Here is a 15,409-nt window from a genome sequence, read left to right as displayed (position 1 = left end):
AGAGAAGTGAGAGAACCTAATATGCAAGAAACTAAATGATGAGTTGGCGCTGATACTCATTAGAACTATTCCCTGTCAACCCCTCCTCACCAGCATATTTAAAAGTACAGGTAGAGGGGAATCCAGGTCATCTGCAAGGTTTCCATAGGCCTGTGTGCTCCTGGTGATGTCATAAAAGCCTCATCCATGTTTATCTCTAATATCGGAAATCTCCATGCAGAGCAGAATCACTTAAGTAGATAATGGACAAAAAAAGGTTTCTGTTGGCTTTTTAAGATTTCAACTGGAATCTTGTCCAAAACAAACATTTCATTAAATGCATTAAGCTCTAGGATTAGGATGTGACTGAATCTCAGAGGCTTAAATGTAAGTAGAAAACATGTCAAAAGAAAAATGTGGCAGTGCACAGCGAGGGCGAGAGTGAGCCTGAGGAAGTTGGCAAAAGGAACCTTGCGGATGTTAGATCCGGGTAGGCCTAACCCCAGTAGAGCAGACCCTCCGGCTGCTCTGTGCCAGTTGCAGGAGTCTCTTGGTGCTGCTTCCTGTCAGAAGTTTATTTCCTGTGTACAAGAGAGGCAGCAAAATGAAGAAACATCTCCCTCCAAGCGGTAAGAGACCAGGGCCAGGGCAAAGGTGAGAAGAAAATGGGACAGCAGACTCTGTGGGTGGAGAATTAGGGAGTCAAAGACTGGCAGCCTTCCCAGAGAACAATGCGCCAGCAGCACTGACCGGCCTTCAATGTGGTACAGCCTTTGAACCTTCCACTGTTAGTACCTAAACTCCAGGAGCCTTTGGATCAACTTTGGCAGTCTCTACTGTCTGGGAAGTTGGAGTTGGGGTATTCATGTGAATCTCTTCTTATCTGTTGGATAATTCAGTCTTTTGGAATTCCAATAAATGCTTATTTGATCATAATTTTTCCAATGCTTTTATAGGTATTAGGGAAAAAAAGGTAAGATCCAGTCCTTTCAGACAGGGCCTCCAACAGAAAACCTGTGGTTTTTATATGCCTTGGGAGAGTAACTTCTCTTTTTTGCTGATATCCTTTGAAATTTTTCTTCTTATTAAGTTCCAGTCCTGCAGATCAGTAAATCATTCCAATTAGGGTTGGCAGATTTAGCCAATAAAAATACAGGGTCAGGGTCAGTTATATTGCAGTTTCAGATAACCCTGAATACTTTTTTCTTGTATCAGTGTGTTCCAAGTGTTGCATGTCCCAAATATATATAGGTCTGATTCCATTAAGAAATATATGTTCTTTCAAAAAAATCTTCCTGTGGTTATCATATTCAGAAGACAAATATACACAATTTCTGGTTAAATTTGAACTTCAGAAAAGTAACAAATGGCTAGTTATTAGATTCCTATACAAAAATGTATTTGTGGTTTATCTGAAATTCATATTTAATGGGGTGTCCTGTATTTAATCTGGAAGCCTAAATCTCAATGCTAAGAATAGATTCTCACATCTTTTCATCTTGTTAAATTTTTTGAATTCTCTACAAAGTGTTGTGTACAAGCTGTATGGACTGAATGTTTGGGTCCCCTCAAAATTCATACGTTGAATCCCTAACACTCAGTGTGCTGGTGTTTGGAGACAAGGCCTTTAAGAGGTAATTAGGGTCAGATGAAGTCATGAGCGTGAAGCTCTACCATTGGCTTAATGCCCTTTTAAGAAGAGACACCATAGAGCTCTCCCTCTGTCTCTCTCTCTCCCCCCCTCCCTGTCCTGCTAGAGCTCAGGCTCCCGCCAGGATAAAGTCCTGTGAGCCCACAGCAAGATGATGGCTGACTGTATGCCAAGAGAAGGCCTCGGGATAGAAACCAACCATACTGGCACCCTGATCTTGGACCTCCAGCCTCCAGAGTTGGATGATAATATATTTCTGTCGATTCTAAGCCGCTCAGGTTGTGGTACTTTGTTCCAGCTGCCTTAGGAAATTAACACAGCACCTGACTTTTTTTTTTTTTTAATGTGTCATGCCATTTCAGGTTATCTGATTTTGTTCATGCCATTATCTGGATCTGCAACGTCCCACTGCCCTCCTTTCCCTCTATTGACTCTTACTCCAAGGCCTAGCTATATATATATAATAGCTGTATATCTATTCTTTTTCATATTCTTTTGCATTGTGGGTTATCACACGATATTGAATATAGTTCCCTGTGTTATACAACAGAACTTTGTTGTTTATCCATCCTATATATAATAGTTTGCCTCCGCAGATCCCAACTCCCATTCCTTGCCTCCCCTGACCCTCCTTCCCCTTGGCAACCACAAGTCTGCTCTCTATGTCTATGAGCCTATTTCTGTTTTGTAGATGTGTTCATTTGTGTTGTAGATTCCACATACAAATGATATCATATGGTATTTGCCTTTCTCTCTCTGACTTACTTCACTTAGTAGGATAATCTCTACGTCCATCCATGTTGCTGCAAATGGCGTTGTTTTCTTTATGGCTGAGTAATACTCCATCGTGTGTGTGTGTGTGTGTTATACACACACACACACACACACAGCACATCTTCTCTATCCGTTCATCCGGTGATGGACATTTAGGCTGTTTCCTTGTCTTGGGTACTACAAATAGTGCTGCTCTGAGCATAGGGGTGTATGTATCTTCTTGAATTGTAGTTTTGTCTAAGTCTATGCCCAGGAGTGGGGTTGTGGGGTCATATTACAGCTCTGTTCTTAGTTTTTTGAGGACCCTCTGTAAAGTTTTCCATAGTCATTGTGCCAAATTACATCCGCACCAACAGTTCCCTTTCCTCCACAGCCTCTCCAGCATTGATTATTTGTTGACTTTTTAATGACGGCCATTCTGACTGGTGTGAGGTGGCACCTTGTTGTCCTTTTGGTTTGCATTTCTCTGAGAATTAGTGATGTTGAGCACCTTTTCATATGCCTCTTGGCCATCAGTATGTCTTCCTCGGAAGCTGTTTGTATGGAATTTTTGATTTAATATTACTAAGCTAAGGAGTAGAAGAAAAGTTTTTTCCCTGCTATTATTTTGAAATCAGTTCACTTTGAGTAGAATTTGTCTTGGAAAAACTTTCATTTAGTTAACAAATTTATGAATAATTTAAAACTTATGCACTATATCTTCCTGTTCATTAATCCTATGCCAGATGGACAAGTTACAGTTTTTTTCTTTTCCTGAAGAAATGACAATGAACGTTATTTTTTTCGCCTACTGCTGCATTTTCTTTTTGAATTTAGATCACTGAGGTTCTTTAGACATTATATTCTATCATATCCTTATAAATAACTTATTTAAATAGCCTACTTACTATGTGTTAGAATTTTAAGATGGTATGTGTATAGTTATTTGTATAATTACTGATGTTGCACTTAAAAGTTACTGAATTTAGCCTTGATAAATGAAATCACAAAAATTGAAGACCTGAGGAGTTAAAAACAGTAGCTATATTTTTGTTCAGGTGTGTGAAGTGTTGCTGAATAATTAAACAGTCAATATTAAGGTTATCCATTTAGATCACTAGTCTGTAATATGTAGCAAAATTAAGAACTGTGCTCATAGAATTGAAAGAATTTAGAACTGGGAACTGCAGCTCTTCTTGAAAGGGGCTGTAGAATATTCTCAGAGAAAGTGCTGAGACAGCGATTCCTGGGCCTGGCAGCTTCATTCTTCATTCAGGTTTCAGCATTTTGTTGGTGTTTAAATAAGGAAAACCTGAGATTTGAAGGAGAAAAGAGTAAGGGTGGGACTATATTATGTATATTTCACCAACAGAGATTCATATAAAAGGGTTAGATGATATTCACCTTTAACAATGATAATGAACCTAATAAATTAAAAATAATTCAACCCCTTCCTCCCTCCTTTCTGTTATTTTCTCCTTCTCTTCCTCTTTTCCATCTGGTTCTTGCCAAGCAATAGCTATTAAGAAATATTGAATAAATGTCTGTTGCAGGAAACACAGATAGAGGATATCTGACAGTTTGTCCTGAGAAATAGTAGACATTTTTCTGCTATTGTGAGAGCTCTGAATAAAGGATTAAGAGCCTTTAGGATCTGATCAGACAGTATTATATCTGAAGCTAAGAATTCAGGTTGAATGTGCTTTTTAGTTTTCGCTGTACCCGTTGTGTCTTGTGGGCTCTTCATTGCAGCGAGGGCTTCTCTAGCTGTGGCGCACAGCAAGGGCTTAGTTGCCCTATGGCGTGTGGGATCTCAGTTCCCTGACCAGGGATCAAACCCGCATCCTCTGAAGTAAAAGGTGGATTCTTCCACCATCAGGAAAGTCCCTCAGGCTAAATGTCTTAAAGCTGGTAATATATATATATATATATATATATATTCATTCTCAGAAGAAATTCTTAAGGGGATTCAAACTCACTGCTCATTAAATACCTTCTATAGCAGCTTTGGGCTTCCCGAGTGGCACTAGTGGTAAAGAATCCACCTGCCAATGCAGGAGACAAGAGACTCCAGTTCGATCCCTGGGTCAGGAATATCCCCTGGAGGAAGGCATGGCAGCTCCCTCCAGTATTCATGCCTGGAGAATCTCTTGGACAGAGGAGCCTGGCCAGCTACAATCCATAGGGTTGCAGAGTCGGACACAACTGAAGCAACTCAGCACACACTCATAGCAGCTTTATATGTTGTTGCTGTGCCCAGTTCCTCAGTTCTATATGTAGGTGATTTTATATAATCCTCTCAATAACACTGTGAGGTAGATATTATCTCCATTTTATTGATAAGGATACTAAAATGCTGAGGAATTATGTAACTCTATTAACTTTATATAGTAAGTGGAAGGGCAGATTTGAACTTGAATCTTTAGACCTGTACTTGATACTTTTACATAGTCATTCTTCTCTAACACCATGCTTCCCTCTCCTCTTGCCTTTCACATCAGTGGAGTCATGGTGTGTGATCAAGATATAGGGATAGATACCTATACTGGGAAAAAGATCCATCTCTTACATCTCTATGTATAGCAACATCAATCCAGTCGCTTGTGGAGATGTTAAACTATTTTTGTTTTAATTAAATATAATGTAAGCTGGAGGAATACAATGATATAGAATGTCAGTCTGACCCAAATAGTTTAATTAATGCTTCACCCCTTGAAGTCCCTCCCCACCCCCAATAGACCTACATCCTTTATATTATCCATAACCTAGGGACTAGGTACAGAGAAGGCAATGGCACCCCACTTCAGTACTCTTGCCTGGAAAATCGCATGGACGAAGGAGCCTGGTGGGCTCCAGTCCATGGGGTCGCTGAGGGTCGGACATGACTGAGCTACTTCACTTTCACTTTTCACTTTCATGCATTGGAGAAGGAAATGGCAACCCACTCCAGCGTTCTTGCCTGGAGAATCCCAGGGACGGGGGAGCCTGGTGGGCTGCCGTCTGTGGGGTCACACAGAGTCGGACACGACTGAAGCGACTTAGCAGCAGCAGGAGCAGGGACTAGGTATAAGAATAGACTTTTTCTTTTCTGTTTTCCTTCCTTTCTTTCCCTCCCCATGACTCTCTTTCCTTCCCTCATCCTATCCTCCCTCCCTTTCTGCTTTCTACTTTTTGTAGAATTCTCTTGATTCCTCCTCAGTATCCATTTCCTATTTTTAGTTTCTAGATATTTCCCCAAAGATTGTCAGGTTGGGATTGATGATCCAGACATGAATCTTTATTGACTTGGGCTAATCAGTATAATCTCATTCCCCTTTCCCCAGCCATTGGTTCAAAAATAGGGGATAATTCTCCAAGCTTAAGTGGCCCTTTCTTTTCCTCTGGATGGTGAAATTAAACAAATATAATGTCTGATGCCGAGGAGGCCATTCTGCTACCAAGAAGAAGAAAAGTGAAGCTGAAAGTGAAAGTCACTCAGTTGTGTCCAACTCTTTGTGACCCCATGGACTATACAGTCCATGGAATTCTCCAGGCCTGAATACTGGAGTGCGTAGCCTTTCCCTTCTCCAGGGGATCTTCCCAACCCAGGGATTGGATCCAGGTCTCCCACATTGCAGGCAGATTCTTTACCAGCTGAGCCACAAAGAAGCCCCAAATACTGGAGTGGAGAGCCCATCCCTTCTCCAGGGAATCTTCCTGACCCAGGAATTGAACCAGGGTCTCCTGCATTGCAGGTGGATTCTTTACCAGCTGAGCTATGAGGGAAGCCCACCAGAAAGAAAGCCAGCCCAAATAAAACCACAGAGGAGAACAGATCCTTGGAGGTCTGTCAGATCCAGAATTCCAGAGACTTGGAGGTAGAACTGACTAAAGCCGCTGAAATCCAGACCTTCTGGATTTTTATTTATATGGTTTAATAAATTACTTAATACCTAAGCCAGCTGAATGTGGATTTTCAGTTACTTGCTATGAAAAATATTGTGAATGATAACACCCTCCATCCTTTCAATAGGGATTTACTGAGTACCTACTATGTTTCAAAGTTCTATATTATCAGTATCAGGCAGTACAAAGAAGTAAAATCTCTCAGAAAGAGGCCATGCCTGTATTTTTTCAGTCTGCAAAGTCTGCTTATTTCTCTTCTGCACCTTTTTAACTGTGGACCGTTTGTACCACATGTGGCCAAGTCCTGGGTACTGTACTGTCAAGCTGCCCTAACCTTTTCTCTTAGACCCCATATATTTGAGAAGATGAATTACTTACCAGTTGAGTTAAAAGTTCTCTAGGACCAAATACAAGTCTACTCCTGAGGCCTATTTCTGTTCACTGATCTCTAGGTGAGCAATAGTGTTTTATCAGAGAAGAGAGAGATGATTTGGATCATGCTTCTTCTTTTAATACTGTCTCTTTATATCAGGTGAGGTCCAACAGTCTCAGTGGTAAGTGGGGAAAAGAATGGAATAAAGGGAAAGATGAAGCTAGAGGGCAAGTTTATCTGATGATGATAATGGTTGTAGACCTACGAGAGCAGAGTTCCCACTGTTCTACCTACCACAGAGCTGGTGTCATGACAGTAGGAACCAGGAGCATAAAAACTAGGCCAAATAGTCATGCATCCTGTACTGCTTATCCATTCATTCTTTCAACACATTCGTTAAACTCCTACTACATGGCACACCCTTTGGACCTAGAAGAAGCTCACACCTTAGGGGACAGATACACAAATGTGTTATGTTTAGTCTCTCATACGTTTAGTCACAGTTGTGTCTGACTCTTTGTGACTCTGTGGACTGTAGCCCACCAGGCTCCTCTGTCCGTGGGGATTCTCCAGGCAAGAATACTGTAGTGGGTTGCCATGCCTTCCTCCAGGGGATCTTCTCGATCCAGGGATCGAACCCAGGTTCTCCTGCATTGCAGGCAGATTCTTTATTGTCTGAGCCGATGAGTAGGTATAAATGCAGAGTAATAGAGGTCAGGGGAATAATTCCTCTAGACAGGGGTCAGAAAAGGTCTGGTGTCGGGGGCAATGCAAAACTAGGGCCCCAAAGCGGTTGTGCTCATGCATTTGGTAGAACTGGGACCAAATTTGGTCTCCTGAGTTCTGGTCTAAACCAACAGGTGTCTTGAAAGGCAAATCATGCCACCCTCTTGTGAAGAGGTGGGTTGAATCTGTATGAGAGGACTATCCAGAAGCATGGACTTGGAGATGACAAATAATTTGGGGAAAAGAGAAATCCTCATATCAAGATCAGATATACTCACTGGGAAGCATGAAGCAGCAAGAACCCAAGTTAAAGTTGAAAGGAAGAGCAACTGTGAAAAAGTCACGTGCCCAGCGGTCCTTCAGAATGAATGTGTGCAAAGAAACTGTTGTGCAGCCGGGGCAGCAGACTATAAAGTTGCTGCTGTTAAGTTGCTTCAGTCGTGTCTGACTGTGTGACCCCACAGACGGCAGCCCACCAGGCTCCCCCGTCCCTGGGATTCTCCAAGCAAGAACACTGGAGTGGGTTGCCGTTTCCTTCTCCAATGCTTGAAAGTGAAAAGTGAAAGTGAAGTCGCTCAGTCGTGTCCAACTCTTTGCGACCCCATGGATTGCAGCCACCAAGCTCCTCCATCCATGGGACTTTCCAGGCAAGAGTACTGGAGTGGGGTGCCATTGCCTTCTCCGACTATAAAGTTAGAAGTGCACAAATTAGCGAGCTGCTCTAAAGATACGCCATCACATTCTACTGTTGCTCATCTTCTCCATATCTGTGGTGGTTTGGGTTTCTGGATGAGCTGTCTATAAAGACACATGTCTACAAATCCTTTATAGAAATTTCCTAAAGGGAAAAGGGGAGATTTTAGTGAGTGACCGTCTAACAAACTTAAGCTGAGAGCTTATTTTGTGTTAAGTACTATACTAGATATTGTTTTTTTCAGCATTCCCAATTTATTTATTTATATACCTCTTTCAGAAAAAACGAGAACTACTAACGAAGATAAGTAAAATATAAGATGGTGTAATTAGAGAAAATTTCTTTCCTGCTCTTGCTTTCAACGCTTTCAAATTCTGCTTTTCTGTTGGATGGACCCTGCAACTTTCCCTTCATTTTGGTTATGAAAATTTAAGCCAATTAGTTGTAATTCCAATCTATAAAACTCCACCTCAGATCTCCAGGTTCAATTCTCCAATTGCCAATTTGAAGTTCTCCAGGACAGTTTAGAAACCAGGTTAAAAGCAGTCAGGGTGAAGATGCCAGGAGTTGAAATGGCCCTGACACGTCCCTTTCCCGTTCTCATTTCCGTTTCTATCTCCTCATGTGTCAGGGACTTGGCAAACGTGTGATGGAGGCAAAGACAGCCTTTTATCACTGGCAACTTAAAATTTCCATGACAAGAAGTGTCCCAGCCTTCAAAACCTCTTGTTTTATCTAGTTCCAGCTACTGCTGGTGGCCTCTGCTGATGCAGTGGTCTTGAGTAGATGAATGCAGTTGTTTTGGGGTAAGGAGCAGATTCAGTCAGCCCCTCTGTCACCAAAAACACTTCAGAGAGGCCCAGCTGAGCCTTCAGTTCCATTTGTGACCTGCTGACTCAACCTCTTGCCCTTTCCAACCATAGACCCCTCAGGTGGAGCCACAGAACATTTGAGATCTTCTTTTATCCTTACCAAGGGTGCCACTATGGTACCCTGTCTCAAAAAGAACAACAAGAGTTTAGTTTATATTGGTGACTTAAGAATGATGCAGAGAGGTGGATGCCACTGAAAGAAGAATCTGTTTCTTATATTTCCTGAGAGAAGGGGACACACCATGCCATGCAGGGTCGCATAGAGGTAGGTCACAAAAACCTACCAGGTTTTGGCCAAGAGGCAGAAACAGAAGCGAGGGGAGAAACTAAGAAGGAACTTTTATTGGGGTTTCCATAGGAAAGACAAGGCTGAGCAGAATAAACGGTTTAGGCTTGGCTGGTTTCAATCATGTTGGTGGACTCTGAGCTCTAGGGAGAGTCTTTGTCATCTCGGACTTGGCTGTGCCTTGATTTAGAGAAAGGGAAATATCGGCTCCTATATGAGAGTTAGATAGAGCAGATGGTTGGGGAATTTGGGTTTGGGATTGGTTGGTTTGCATATGAAATGCGTGCTCCCAGTTCTTTGCTCTAAGAATTGGCTAGTCCTGGAAGTGGCAGTCTCCCTGGCCAGCAAGATTTTTAAGATGTCAAAACATTATAAAATACAGAAAATAAAATACAGGATGAATACTGATTCATCCTATAGTCCCTATATACCAGCCAGCCCTTCCAGAAAAGATGCTGTCTCTACATCCAGGTACATCTCCTACACCTCCGAAGACTGTGTCACATTTTTTTCCCAGACGCCCTCACCATCTCCTTGGAGGAGGTACCATGGAGTGGCGTGGGTGGCTTGTAGTTCTGTGCCCCAGGTGGACTCCAGGAGGGATGAAGGGAAAATTATCATCCAGTGCTGTAGACTAAATGGTGTCCCCTCCCACCCCACCCTACATTCCTATGCTAAAGCCCACCCCCTAATATGACTATTTTTGGAGATGAAGCCTATGAGGAGGTAATTAAGGTTAAGTGGGGCCTTAAGGCTAGAGCCCAGGTGTGGTAGAACTAGTACCCTTGTAGGAAGAAACATCAGAGAGCTCTCTCTTTCCTCCGTTCATCTCATCTTTGACTGCAATGATGTTACCAGCCTCAGGTTTGGCTGCTCACTGCTTAAAAAGCCGAGACTTGAGTGTTGGTATGAATGCAAAGGTTACTTTATTCAGGAGGCTTGCAACCTGAGGAAAAGATGGACCTGTGTCCAAAATCCAACTCCAAAGATTCTGCTCAATTATGAAAGTTTTTAAAGGGAGAATCATTTGGAGATGGGGCTCAGAATCTTCTTTATCTGCCACTGTGGGCAGCCTTCCTTCTGACTGGTTGGTGGTGAGGCAACCGGAACAGGTGGTGTTCCAGGAATCTTGTGTTCAAGCTGAAGTCACCATCCTCCACCTGGGTGGGGGCCTTAGTTCCTGCAGAAGAACTCAAGGATATTGTTATACATCTGTATATTCCTTGAGGAAGAACCAGGACCCTGCCCCAAACCAGTACTATTATTTGATAATAGCTTCTTGATAGCTTGTCTCTTATTTCTGCCCCCCTACCCTCCCTGATAAGTAACAGTTTGAATCTACTTTTTGGAACTCAGGGAAGGTCAAGGAGGCTGAATGAAGCCTACTTCCTTCAAATAAGAAACAGGAGACTCAGAAAAGATTTTTAACTGGGAGGGCCCCACCGGGTCCTGCTCTATTTCACAGAGAAAGGCCATGTGAGGCGACAGTGAGATGGTGGCTGCCCTTCAAAATGAAACCTACCTTGACGACACCAGTACTGGACTTCCCAGCCTACATACTGTGAGAAATAACTTGCTGTGGTTTAAGCCACCCAGTCTGTGAGCATTTTGCGGTGGCAGCTCAAGCAGACTAATACATTTAGGAACACCTTATTCCCATAGGTAGATATGGCTTATTTTAAATTCCAGCCCTCCATTTTCTTTTATCCTCTGCTCATATCAGACTTATATGATGGCAGTGGCGGTGGTGGTATCATCGTATCTGTGCTGAGACAGCATCTTCACAAACTCTCAGCAAATTCACTCTAACTGCTAGTGGTTAACCAGTGTCTCTACCTTGGGCCTTAACTGCAATTTTAGGATAGAACCTACTCAGCACCCTATTGCCTTTCCTACCTGTCTATACTGAAATGGAAACACAGCATAGCTTACGTCCTGTGGGTTATTTTCCCCTGTGTTTGTAAGTCTTACCTCTCTACCCTTAATGTAAATTCCCTGAAGACAGCACTCCAAAAGGTCTAATATGCTTGCTTCTGGGAAGACAGAAAGTGCTGTGCTGCTTTGCCTGTGTGGGGAGTGGTACCTCCTGTCAGTTCCTCCCCAGCCTTAGGCTGCCTGTGTCACCTACTGAGATCACCATGGCAAATCCTGCCTTCACACCCAGGAATATTTAAAACACAGTAACTCTAGGCAAAAGAGAAAGACTCATTAGTCACATGGAATTTGTTTACAAGTAAATTTAACTTGCCCAATAAACCAGGCTGTTTATTACCTAAAAACCATTTGAGGAAACGGCAGCTCAATTGAACCCAGAGCTTGGCTTGATTTTGTTTTCATCCCACTGTCTCGTGGCCCCATTTCTTTTACAAGCAGACACCGCTTGGAAGCTACGATTGCTGCAGGGTCATAACCAGGGGTCCTCCATAGGGTGCAGATTCTGGAATCAAGAACAGGTGCAGGCACACCCCCTCCGCAGACAAAGATATTTTGTTTGAATGGGCACAACTTGGAAGAATGGGATGTATTAATAGCTAAATAGCGTCTTTATTAACAGTAGAACAGCTGGCATTTCTCTATGACAGCACTCATCCCAATCCATTTTATCCAATTGCAGAACCATCAGCGCGCTCCACCAGGGAACTAAGGGGACCACACGCAAGCAATCAGCCATTCAGCAGCACTCTAATTGCTTCACAGTTGGAAGTATGTTCTCCTCAGCCACTGTTATTCTTTTTGGAGGAACTGTTGGTGCACTAGCCTATCTAGAATCAAGTGCTGCTAATGCAGATAAGCTGTTTGAAGAAATTTCTTTGTTTTGTAAGGTCTTGTGCACCATCCTCAATAGGTGGGTGGTGGGGAGGAGGTGGTCCCTGGTCACAGCTGATGATAAATCCCTGGTGCTGGGTATCAGGAGGGAAGCTGATGCAGGGAATCTCAGCATCTCTGTCATCTCCTAGCAAAGTGGTTCCCCTAAAGAGGGAAAAATAAACTCCCAACTCATAAAGCTCCTGTTAGACCCTGCTTGAGAACCTTTCTTCAGGGCATCCTACTGAGCAGAAGAATAGATTCAGAGAGTCAGTGCAGATGTATAAATGCCTGTACTCCAAGTCTCTGAGCAGTGGGGGAGCTGTGCTGGGAGGAATCTGTGTCAGGGTATAATCAGGTTACACAGGTAAGAGGAAGGAAGGAGGGGAAGGAATCACAGGTGGGTAAAAGCACAACCAAGGAAACTAATTTAAAACAAGATCGGGGATATCCAACCAGACACACACACGCACACCCACACACGCACAGCCACACACAACCACAAAAATGTATTCCCTCCGCGTATTTATCAAGGAAGAATCTGGCAAAACATTATTTAAATCATCCACAATGTCAAATAAAGGAGGCTGGGTTACCTCCTTCTTCTTTTCATCCACTGTTTGGTTTTCTTTGTGTGTTTGTTTCATTTGCAGTTTACCGAGTCTAAGAAAATATTGTTTGCAGAGCATTGTATTTCTGCCTTTTTACAGGGTAATTCCTGTTTGGTGAGTTTTCAAAGTATCCTTTGGGGAGAATATTAAAAAGCTCTTGGCTGCATTTAGCCCAGACAAATATAGGCAGATATGAAATTACAAAATCTTCCTGATTTGCATGGCTTTCTTTGTTCTCTCTAATCATCTGGGGATTAAATGACTCAGAGGAATAAGAATTATTGTTTAGGATTTGCCAGTCAGGCTGCTGATCCATCTCTGGCTCACCCAAGTTATTGTTGGGACTTCTTGTTTTGTCCTTGTTAGCATGTAGCTCTAGGTAATAAAATTATAGGTTACTCTAATTTATCTACTCCCGCTTTGTCAAATTGCCCCCAAATGGCTTTTGAACAATATATTTTTTTTTCATCCCTACCGATGGTAGTTTCTGAATAAAGAAACACATCTTTGGCCGTGGTAATAAATTCAGATGAAATGGAAATCATTGTTGAAAATAAAATAGACCCCAGAGAGCCCGGGACGGTGAAAATCACCCTTTCACAAAGAAAGTCACCCAAGCTTTAATGAAAGGCAACAAAGACACAGGAGGCCAAGCAACAAACTCCGAACACAGGCAAAAAGGTCACGTCTTTTATACAGACTCCTTTATGTTGCTTCTGTGACGGGTTAAGTTTTCAGAGCAGCATAAATTCCCCCCGCAAGAATCTTTAAATTCTCAGTCCTCCCTGCCAACAAAGTGAAGATGCGTACGCATCTGTTTGGAAATCTCCCAAATGCATGTGTGAAATGGACCAAGCAGCCACTGCTGCCAAAGAGTCGGCAGGGCCCGTCAGAGCCTCATGCAGAGGACTTCATTTTCAGGGCAAAGGCACCTGCAGACAATGTCGGGAAGGGGGTGGGTGGGTGAGGCAAGGGTATTTTTGGCAACAGGATGCCAGGGTCTGCTTAGAGTGGAATAAACAAATCAGATTCCTCTCTACTCAATGGGGATATTTAAAGAGACACTTCCGCCCAAGCATGTCCATTTTTTTTTTTTTAATTTAACATTATCTGCATGCAGGACTGAATTGATCCTATTGCCCCATAATCCCAACACACCCCCCCACACACGTGTACATGCACTCAGTGTTATTTTACTGTCTCGTTGGGCTCATAATCAGGAAAGATGGAATCTCTGGTCCTTAGGATTCAGGGTTTCTTGACAGCTCAAATCAACCCCTTTCATTTCCGAGGATCCATAAAACAGTTGAGAGAGTTCATGTTTACATCTGCTCAGGCAGGCATATTCAGGAGAGTGTCTGACTCCAGGACCTTTGCAGAAATACCTGTGTGGTGTTGACCACATTACTTCCTGTAGTCCGTAATGTTCGCCCTGTTTGGTCTATGTCTCACCCGGGTGGTATGAACATTCACCTTGATGTTTGTCATGTAGGAGTAGGAAAAATATGCATTTATATATATTTAACCCTTTCAAAGTGTGAATAACTTTTACAGTAGTCTCATGAGATGAAGCAGTTATTCTGTGTCACTCTGTTGTCAAACCCACATTCATGTATGTCCCTGAGGCCAAAGAGAACAAAACATTGGCGTTTGGAATGGAGAAAGGTTTATTGCAGGGGCCACGCAAGGAGAATGCAGTGGCTCATGCTCAAAAGACCCAAACTCCCTAATGGGTGTCAGGGAAGCATTTTTAAAGGCAAGATGAGGGAAGGGGGGTCACAGGGTGTGTGATCAGCTTCTGTATGTCACAGGGGTTAGCATTTTCAATCCTCAGGCTCCAGTGAGTCTGGGGGATATGTGCTCAAGGTCATCTAGTGGTTAACGTCTTCCATTTGGTGGCGGGTCGGGGGGGTGGTTTAGCATCTGTAAAACAACTCAGGAAATGTACATCAGGTTTTGTTATCTTGGATACTTCAGGGAGGAACTAAAGATTCTGTGACTGCTATGTGGCTGATTTACTGTTTCATTTCTTACCAGTTCCTATGGTCAAACTGTTATTTTTGTATGGAGGGAGGGATCTGTCCTGAGAATGTCCCTCAGGTCCTCAGTTCAGTTCAGTCGCTCAGTCATGTCCGACTCTTTGCGACCCCATGAATCGCAGCACGCCAGGCCTCCCTGTCCATCACCAACTCCCGGAGTCTACCCAAACCCATGTCTATTGAGTTGGTGATGCCATCCAACCATCTCATCCTCTGTCATCATCCTTTTCCTCCTGCCCCCAATCCCTCCCAGCATTAGGGTCTTTTCCAATGAGTCAACTCTTCGCATGAGGTAGCCAAAGTACTGGAGTTTCAGCTTTAGCATCAGTCCTTCCAATGAACACCCAGGACTGAGCTCCTTTAGGATGGACTGGTTAGGTCTTCTTGTAGTCCAAGAGACTCTCAAGAGTCTTCTCCAACACCACAGCTCAAAAGCATCAATTCTTTGGCGCTCAGCTTTCTTCACCATCCAACTCTCACATCCATACGTGACTACTGGATAAACCATAGCCTTGACTAGACGGACCATTGTTGACAAAGTAATGTCTCTGCTTTTAAATACGCTATCTAGGTTGGTCATAACTTTTCTTCCAAGGAGTAAGCGTATTTTAATTCCATGGCTGCAATCACCATCTGCAGAGATTTTGGAGCCCAGAAAAATAAAGTCAGCCACTGTTTCCACTGTTTCCCCATCTATTTCCCATGAAGTGATAGGACCATATGCCGTGATCTTAG

This window comes from Bison bison, unplaced genomic scaffold, assembly GCF_000754665.1.
Source record: "Bison bison bison isolate TAMUID 2011002044 unplaced genomic scaffold, Bison_UMD1.0 scf7180017864235, whole genome shotgun sequence".
NCBI classification, from domain to species: domain Eukaryota; kingdom Metazoa; phylum Chordata; class Mammalia; order Artiodactyla; family Bovidae; genus Bison; species Bison bison.
This window is presented reverse-complemented; position numbering follows the sequence as displayed.